At 36.5% G+C, this 10,414-nt stretch overlaps 1 protein-coding gene across 2 annotated transcripts in view; it reads right to left on the reverse strand.

The window, feature by feature from the left end:
* LOC107569047 (neuron-specific protein family member 1-like) overlaps window positions 1-3,944 on the reverse strand; it is a 7,141-nt gene extending 3,197 nt beyond the window's left edge. Inside the window, exon 1 of one of the 2 annotated variants that reach the window (XM_016255049.1) lies at window positions 3,828-3,944. The gene's annotated coding sequence lies outside the window, so the exon portion shown is untranslated. Of the gene's footprint in view, window positions 1-2,802; window positions 2,876-3,827 lie in introns of those variants that run through there. The other variant, XM_016255048.1, reaches the window with a different exon arrangement.
* Window positions 3,945-10,414: the final 6,470 nt, after the last annotated feature.

Here is a 10,414-nt window from a genome sequence, read left to right on the forward strand (position 1 = left end):
TATACATACACACACACACACATATATATATATATATATATATATATATATATATATATTATTTTGGTTGAACTAAATATATTACTTTACAGAAATTAAGAGTCACAGCAACTAATTGATGTTATTGTATAATTTCATCCTTTCATGCCATCATTCACCTGAGAGGATTTGTATCTCTGCATCTGTTGTTGGTTGATGTTTTCCATTTAGCACTAGTTAAACAGTAAATATCTCTCCATTAAGTCTGTCTCTGAGGGGTCTGATGTTGGAGCTCTGTGATGTTGTCACTCAGTTACTGTGAATCTCTCTCCATGTCATTATGACTCAGTGTCTCATGTCTTACTCATTAGCCGACTGAGGAAAACATCTGATAGGTTACCGCTCTCTCTCATTATTTCTCCAACCTAATAGGCTATTACAGAGCCCTCTACAGAATACAAAACACATAAACACAACAATCACTAGTGATAGATAGACACATCAGCCCACATTAAGCCATTTTGAGATTGTTGGCATTGGGCAATAAAAGCTTTACTGATTAGACATTTCCATAATTTCAGTTATTCTCATTTAAAGGGGTCATATTATGCTCTTTTACAAAGTCTTGATTTTGTTTTGGGGGTGTACTAGAAGAGGCTCTCATTCTAGGTTGTTCGAAAAACACATTATTTTTCACATATTTTACATTATTACAACACCTCTCTCCCCAGTCTGGCATGAACGGCTCGAATAGTTCCTGCATCAAATGAAGGTCCGCCTTCTGAAATACGAAATGTGCTGTGATTGGTTAGCTGGGCCAGTGTGTGCTGTGATTGGTTAGCTGGGCCAGTGTGTGCTGTGATTGGTTAGCTGGGCCAGTGTGTGCTGTGATTGGTTAGCTGGGCCAGTGTGTGCTGTGATTGGTTAGCTGGGCCAGTGTGTGCTGTGATTGGTTAGCTGGGCCAGTGTGTGCTGTGATTGGTTAGCTGGGCCAGTGTGTGCTGTGATTGGTTAGCTGGGCCAGTGTGTGCTGTGATTGGTTAGCTGGGCCAGTGTGTGCTGTGATTGGTTAGCTGGGCCAGTGTGTGCTGTGATTGGTTAGCTGGGCCAGTGTGTGCTGTGATTGGTTAGCTGGGCCAGTGTGTGCTGTGATTGGTTAGCTGGGCCAGTGTGTGCTGTGATTGGTTAGCTGGGCCAGTGTGTGTGTAGTGATTGGCAGCACTCGGCGCCTGGTTGGGAAATGTCATGCCCCTTACCATAGCCGCCTGCGATTTAAACCCGGTTGATTGTAATCACTCTAAATTCATCTGCCTTGGGAAAGCTAGCATGTCTCCGACATAGTGAAAACATTCGTTGCCTTCTCTAGTGCAGCTCAACCAGGTCTCGTCCCATTCGTCGATATTTGCCATATTACAAATCCCGGAAAAGATGCGTTGTAGTCCAAACGAGTCGTTCGTTGTAGTTTTTGAAAAGTGATTTCTGTTAAATATAATATCTCCTTTTGAATTGGACTTTGAGCTTTGTAACTTTGCAGATCTTTTTTATGCTCAAACAGCAACATTACAGACTAACTAAAGTTGAAAAAGTGAAAAAGCATAATAGGACCCCTTTAAAAATTATTTTTGAGTGGATTTTGAGCAATTGTCATTCTAGATTAGCTCAGAATAGCAAATCGAGTTTTTAATTTATTTTAATTAAATTTTTATTTGGGTGCATATGATGAGTTTATTTGCAAAAAACAGATAACTCAGTTTTTATAAATGTTCATAAATCATGTTTTTATTGTGTTATCAAGTATTTATTGTGTTAGTTATCTGTATTCTTATTATTATTTTTAGTTATTATTATTTAATCAAAACACACAACTGCAGTTTGATTGATATTAATTAGAATGCAGAATTAAAAAAAACATGATTTTTGAACTTTTTTTTTAAAACGGAGTTATCTGTTTTTGCAAACGAACTCTTCATATAGGCCTAGAGATTAATCAAACCAAAACAGCTGATTTAGATATGAAAAGGCTGTCTGATTGACATCAACTCACTAATCATGGATCACTTGCTTTTTTTGGTGACATTTTGGTTGTTGAAATGTGTCTAAATATATTTGTAGTCTTAATAACAAATTATATAAATGTATTAACCCCATTTATTTATTTCTATCATTGTTAAAGACGTCATTAATGTCATTTTGACAAAGCATTACATTTGAAACCGTATTAAAATAAATAATTGCATGCTCCTTTTCTGACACAATCACTTCACGTGGAAGACACTGCAGGCCATGGAACAGGCGTGTTTTATTGGCTCTTCCACAGAACACCTTTACTTGCTCTATCAAGGTTATCCGAGATGCCCAATGTACAGCAGCACATCAGCATGTGTGAGGCGTCCAAATGATGTCTGCGCTGTCTCTCAAATAAGCTTCGACCACAGACCAATACAGCACCACTGAACGCATATCAAATCACAATTCATTATCTAACATACAGACAGGACGAACGTAAGCATTTAAGCGTAATTTGTAATTCATCACGCGGCATTACGCGCTCACAATGTACCATTATTACGCAACAGCTGCGCGTTCACTGAGGCATTATACGTCAAAATAATTATGGATGTTTTTCTTTCTTATGATGCATTGAAGGGATTAAGCGAATTTTCGATCGGGAAAATAGAAGAGACGCGTTCATTCTCGCGTTTCTGTAGTCTTAGCCTCTGCCCAGAGGTTTGGAAACGGCAGAGACTAAACGATAGACCGTTTCGAATAACACAGCCTACAATTTGTTTTTCCGTCGGAAATGAATGCAGAAGAGATACTCACTGCTTCCCCTGCGGATGTCTTGCTGATGCTGATGGAGAGCTACTGTTATTATGGCGGTGTGTGTGTGTGTGTGTGTGTGTATATTAATTAGAATGCAGAATAAAAAAAAACATGATTTTTGAACTTTTTTTTTAAAACGGAGTTATCTGTTTTTGCAAACGAACTCTTCATATAGGCCTAGAGATTAATCAAACCAAAACAGCTGATTTAGATATGAAAAGGCTGTCTGATTGACATCAACTCACTAATCATGGATCACTTGCTTTTTTTGGTGACATTTTGGTTGTTGAAATGTGTCTAAATATATTTGTAGTCTTAATAACAAATTATATAAATGTATTAACCCCATTTATTTATTTCCATCATTGTTAAAGACGTCATTAATGTCATTTTGACAAAGCATTACATTTGAAACCGTATTAAAATAAATAATTGCATGCTCCTTTTCTGACACAATCACTTCACGTGGAAGACACTGCAGGCCATGGAACAGGCGTGTTTTATTGGCTCTTCCACAGAACACCTTTACTTGCTCTATCAAGGTTATCCGAGATGCCCAATGTACAGCAGCACATCAGCATGTGTGAGGCGTCCAAATGATGTCTGCGCTGTCTCTCAAATAAGCTTCGACCACAGACCAATACAGCACCACTGAACGCATATCAAATCACAATTCATTATCTAACATACAGACAGGACGAACGTAAGCATTTAAGCGTAATTTGTAATTCATCACGCGGCATTACGCGCTCACAATGTACCATTATTACGCAACAGCTGCGCGTTCACTGAGCCATTATACGTCAAAATAATTATGGATGTTTTTCTTTCTTATGATGCATTGAAGGGATTAAGCGAATTTTCGATCGGGAAAATAGAAGAGACGGAATACATTCTCGCGTTTCTGTAGTCTTAGCCTCTGCCCAGAGGTTTGGAAACGGCAGAGACTAAACGATAGACCGTTTCGAATAACACAGCCTACAATTTGTTTTTCCGTCGGAAATGAATGCAGAAGAGATACTCACTGCTTCCCCTGCGGATGTCTTGCTGATGCTGATGGAGAGCTACTGTTATTATGGCGGTGTGTGTGTGTGTGTGTGTTGACTGAAGCGCATCCGCTCCCGTCGCTGCTGTTTGATGTCAGCTGTATCGCAGCAGATAACTGGCTGATCAATGTGACAAATACCATTTTACACATATCCACAATTACTTTGAGCATGTGTGTTCGGTGATTTATGTGAAGGAAAGGACAGTAAAAATTTCAGATATGCTGCAAAAAGAGTCCAAAACAAGGTGTTTTTTAAAGCAAGTGGAATTTAAATTAGATTAAATTATTTAATGTAATAATATGTGTAAAGTAGCTACGTCTGACACAAAAGTGATGTTTAGCAGTAATTTAGTACGCTCTATTTACTTTGTTTTATTTTATTGCACGTCTCATCTAGATTATCAAAATTTCCATTTTATTTTCTTAGTCTATTAGATGTTAGACTAAAGGCAAATTAGTTAAACATACATATGGTGGCTAGTTGTCGCACAAAATGTTTTACAATGTGTTAGTTTAGAATCAAAAGTTCTGCGGTATGGTTGGCAATAACTCCCTGCGCATTCATGTAGCCTAGCATAGATGAGAGCAGCAATAACACCCCAGGGTAAACAGGTAAACAGCAACATAAATGTATTGCAGATATTGTTAAAGTTCAATAATTTTATGTACACATTTTAGAATTAGTCTGGTTCAAGGAGAATCAGAAGGCTGAATCCCGACTGACAGAGGAGGAGTTGGGGATGGAGGAGGGTAATTAGCTATTGAGCAGTGCGAAAACTGCTGATAATACTGAGGGATCTTATATATGAACGCTTAGATAGGTGTCGTATTCCCATAGGTTGATGGAGATCAGCTGAAGGTCAGCTGATGCGAGCTTGACTAACGTGACCTGCCAGAACTAACACTACGCTTGATTTTTACATTCAGACAAGAGTCAACTAAATAACCAAGATGTATTTTCTTTAGGTCAGACCGGCTGTTTTTTAATGATATATATATATATGTGTGTGTGTCTGTTTGCTAAATGACAAAATGTGTGAGTGTGTGTACATCATTATATATACATATCCAAAAAAAATTATGGAAATTTTGGCAATTGTGGTTATACTTTTGTGAAAGTAGTGCATGCAAGACACAGACTGAATTCTCTGCTATCAGACTCAACTCTGTCTGAGCTTATGCACATTTTATCATCTCTCTGCAGGACGCGTGCTGTGGATTTGCCAAACTTAATGGATTTATTATGCCAACTCTTTCATCTAGTCCTTCATTTCAGCCTACATTTCTTTTTCTTACCTTACGTTAACTGAAAACTAACTTCAGAAGAAGTGCCAGTGTGGCCACTTGGCCAGATCTGCACATTAGTACCAGGTTTACTTATGAAGTTTGATTAATTATGATTATGAATGTCTTCTGAGTGTATTTATAGCTGTATAAATCAGTGGATGATGTTTTTTTTTGGTAAAATTCAGACAGAAGTCAAAGGTTGTGTGTTCGGTGATTTATGTGAAGGAAAGGACAGTAAAAATTTCAGATATGCTGCAAAAAGAGTCCAAAACAAGGTGTTTTAAAGCAAGTGGAATTTAAATTAGATTAAATTATTTAATGTAATAATATGTGTAAAGTAGCTACGTCTGACACAAAAGTGATGTTTAGCAGTAATTTAGTACGCTCTATTTACTTTGTTTTATTTTATTGCACGTCTCATCTAGATTATCAAAATTTCCATTTTATTTTCTTAGTCTATTAGATGTTAGACTAAAGGCAAATTAGTTAAACATACATATGGTGGCTAGTTGTCGCACAAAATGTTTTACAATGTGTTAGTTTAGAATCAAAAGTTCTGTCAGGACCACTATCGTCAAAGATGATTGACAATTAGCGTACAGTTTGGATTGGCGGTATGGTTCTGTTCTGGGCAAGAACTCCCTGCGCATTCATGTAGCCTAGCATAGATGAGAGCAGCAATAACACCCCAGGGTAAACAGAACAGAACCAACATAAATGTATTGCAGATATTGTTAAAGTTCAATAATTTTATGTACACATTTTAGAATTAGTCTGGTTCAAGGAGAATCAGAAGGCTGAATCCCGACTGACAGAGGAGGAGTTGGGGATGGAGGAGGGTAATTAGCTATTGAGCAGTGCGAAAACTGCTGATAATACTGAGGGATCTTATATATGAACGCTTAGATAGGTGTCGTATTCCCATAGGTTGATGGAGATCAGCTGAAGGTCAGCTGATGCGAGCTTGACTAACGTGACCTGCCAGAACTAACACTACGCTTGATTTTTACATTCAGACAAGAGTCAACTAAATAACCAAGATGTATTTTCTTTAGGTCAGACCGGCTGTTTTTTAATGATATATATATATATGTGTGTGTGTCTGTTTGCTAAATGACAAAATGTGTGAGTGTGTGTACATCATTATATATACATATCCAAAAAAAATTATGGAAATTTTGGCAATTGTGGTTATACTTTTGTGAAAGTAGTGCATGCAAGACACAGACTGAATTCTCTGCTATCAGACTCAACTCTGTCTGAGCTTATGCACATTTTATCATCTCTCTGCAGGACGCGTGCTGTGGATTTGCCAAACTTAATGGATTTATTATGCCAACTCTTTCATCTAGTCCTTCATTTCAGCCTACATTTCTTTTTCTTACCTTACGTTAACTGAAAACTAACTTCAGAAGAAGTGCCAGTGTGGCCACTTGGCCAGATCTGCACATTAGTACCAGGTTTACTAATGAAGTTTGATTAATTATGATTATGAATGTCTTCTGAGTGTATTTATAGCTGTATAAATCAGTGGATGATGTTTTTTTTTGGTAAAATTCAGACAGAAGTCAAAGGTCACCTGACCAACTCTGTCTTGACTTAATTTTCACGTACAACATCATGTCCTTACAAAAGGGCATTTTATGTATTCAGGATTTCACTGTGCCTAAGTTGTCACTAGATGGCAGTGGGGTTTTTAAAATAACTATTTGTTTCAAACACGACTCTCCAACTTCTTTCTACCCCAAATCCGATTGCACACGAAATGAAAGGTCACATGCCAAACTACTGAACGGCTCCTTCCAGATTTATCATGGATGTTGAGGATAATACCAGGTCAGTCCTGGATAACTTTCCACCACTTACAGTATTTACAGTAACTGGGACTCTTAAATTAGCCATGACCCTAATTCTGCTGGTGACTGCTTTAATGCCACAAATAATCTAAGGGAATATTTTATAGGCTATACTAAATGTTATACATTTATATATATCTTTACACAGGCCTGAAAACGATGTAAGTATACAGTTACCAAATGTACAGAGACGAGTTAGAAAATGTTTTTGCTATTTAATTTGATTTAGTACTGTATTAAACTACTATTAAATGTTTTAGTATCAAGCACAGGCTCAAACAAAACCACAGTTGCTGGTAAGGCACAGATGCACCCAGAACCTGATCCAAGAAATCATGTAACAGCCTAAAGTGAACCCCTGACAGTCGATAAATTGTTTTTCTTAGGAAATGAGTGCTTTTGAGTCAGCTTCTTCCAAAACTGTCCTGCCCAAGCACACAAAGCACTCTAACACTTTCAATTCCACGTGGGAAGCTGTGAACATCTGGATGATGGGTGAATATGTACTCTTTTCCAAACCAAAACATACTCATTTGAATTGCTTATGATGTCTCTATAATAGTAGTCTTGTTTCTCAAGTTGAACGGGTAAGAAATATTAATCAATATTAACATTTAGCAATTTTCCATGCATATTTCTCAATGTAAATATGATAATATTTATGTTTACATCACTGAATACATGGCAGACTGTGTCAGAAAATATCCCCTTTCTTGTCTAAACTCCAACAAAGCCTGTCTAATCTAGAGGTATTAACTCAAAATGAAACTTTCCTGGGATTGTAAAGGGCAAGGCCAGCGAGGATAAGAGCATAATGCCAAATGAAGTGTGTGTGTGTGTGTTTGTTCACAGTTGTTCCTGATCATTCATGTAATACATTCATGTAATACATGTTGGCATCAGATAATCACCTCAATGAACTAATTTGCCCTCGTTTGCTGCAACTCTAAAGGTCAGATAAGGTCTGGTTAATTATGGGATGTGGGCAGAACTTACTTGGAATTCAGAGCGGCCGATGACACTTCAGACTGCCGAAACATGAGCAGTACTGAAAATATTTCCAAACTCCAGAGGAACACTGACCCCAAACCTTAAGGGAATAAAAACATTTCATAATAAATTATATAACACTATAAATATTATACAGTTATGAAAATGGCTACTTTAATTTAGGTGGTTATGACAGCTCTGCAAGTTGTATATAATGTTACAAATTATTTCTGTTTTAAATATGTGCTGTTATTTTGAACTATCTATTCATCAAAGAATCCTGAAAAAATGCATAATGGTTTCCACAAAAATATTAATCTTTAGTTAACATAACGGTTTTCTACACTGATAATAAGACATGTTTCTTGAGCAGCAAATAAAGCATATTAGAGTAAGTGACACTGAAGACTGGAATAATGGTTGCTGAAAATTCAGCTTTGCATCACAGAAATAAATTACATATTCAAATATATTCAAATAGAAAACTATATTTAAATTATAACAATATTCCACAGTATCACAGTTTTTACTGTTTTTTAAATGAAATAAATGCAGCCTTGGTGATCATAAGAGCCTTTTTTGCAAGTCCCAGCTAACAAAAATACATTCTTAGAAAATTTTGCTAACGTTCGCATTAAGGTATGAAAACATTATTTCTGAATGTTGTTTGAATGGTCAAAATGTCTAGATTTTTAAACAACTTTTTTTTCCTTAATCATATGAAAGTTAAGGTAACATGCCGTTTAGAAAACTATATTTAAATTATAACAATATTCCACAGTAACACTGTTTTTACTGTTTTTTAAATTAAATAAATGCAGCCTTGGTGATCATAAGAGCCTTTTTTGCAAGTCCCAGCTAACAAAAATACATTCTTAGAAAATTTTGCTAACGTTCGCATTAAGGTATGAAAACATTATTTCTGAATGTTGTTTGAATGGTCAAAATGTCTAGATTTTTAAACAACTTTTTTTTCCTTAATCATATGAAAGTTAAGGTAACATGCCGTTTTATAATTTTGCAAACATTACAGGAACCTTGCTTTTGAATGTTCTCTGAATGTTCTGAAACAAGTAGGCCTGACATTTAAAAAATGTCCAATTAAATGTTTCAGAAAAAATGTTCACCAACAATGTATAAATAACATTATGAAGTGATTTAAAAAAAAATTATAAACAACATTTTTAGAACATTATTAAAGATCAGATAACTTTGAATGAACGTTCTTTTAATGTTACTATAAGAATGTTTGTTAATAACTTATAGCCAGAACGTTAGCCAATGTTCCGAGAACGTTCCCTGTAAGATGGCATATAGTAAACCCAGTCTACAGTTGGCTTGGATGTTTCACCAGTGCACACTCATAGTGTAGTTTTATTTTTAAGAATTATTGTTCATAAGATAGGTTGAACTTTTCACTCTTGTTCATTAAATAAACCTGCTTGAATAAGTCCAGCTAAAGTTGTGAAAGTATCAGTTGCAACAGCAGCCATGTTGTTTGTCTGTGATTAATGTTGTTTAGATACACAAAGGCCATATTCATCTCATCTGCGCATCAAATGCCTCTGCACGAATCACAAACACACAATTATAGCAGCAGTCGTTTTATGTCTAATGATGTCTCAGAAATGGAATCTCTTTCCGTGCAGTTAGGTTGAACTTTTCACTCTTGTTCATTAAATAAACCTGCTTGAATAAGTCCAGCTGTAAAGTTGTGAAAGTATCAGTTGCAACAGCAGCCATGTTGTTTGTCCAAAAACTCTATAGAGTTAGAAACAAAGCAGAGAAACGCAGCTTTTACTGTGACTTTGTTTAGAACTACTTTCGTTAAAGTTGCAAAACCAGTAAAAGCAGCTGGCAATATTGTGTCTGAAATATTTGTTACTCAGTATTAAATTCTTGTTCATTGAGCTGCTGTTTACAAGGATTATCACACAATCATGTTGTATTTTTCTTTCTTTTTTTTTTGCTTGATATTGCTTAAATATTATATTATATTGGCACCAGTATGCTTTTGATTCATATTGTCACGAATCCGGTCCATGAACTTCCATCGGCTAAGCATCAGAGGTCACCCTTCCCATTTTCATTGACTCTTGCACTACACACTGTTGCATATCACCCCGGACTACATATCCCATCATCCACTGCACTAACGACACACACACTGTTGATTGCACAGCACTGATTGCACAGCTGTTATCACTCACACATCCCCTATTTAACTCTCCCTCTGATCCCATTGCACTGCCGAGTATTGTTTAGCGCATATCTCCAGATAGCTACACTACAGAGCCCTCATTCGTCATTTGATCTTCCCCTGTTTTCCTGGATTTCTCCCTTTAGCCTTGCCCCTGTGACTCTGTCTGCCAATCGTCGACCCATGCTAGCCCTAGGATTATTCTTGTGTCTTGCCCGCCATATACCTGTT

This window comes from Sinocyclocheilus grahami, unplaced genomic scaffold (genome assembly GCF_001515645.1).
Source record: "Sinocyclocheilus grahami isolate Dianchi unplaced genomic scaffold, SAMN03320097.WGS_v1.1 scaffold1306.1, whole genome shotgun sequence".
Classification (NCBI taxonomy): domain Eukaryota; kingdom Metazoa; phylum Chordata; class Actinopteri; order Cypriniformes; family Cyprinidae; genus Sinocyclocheilus; species Sinocyclocheilus grahami.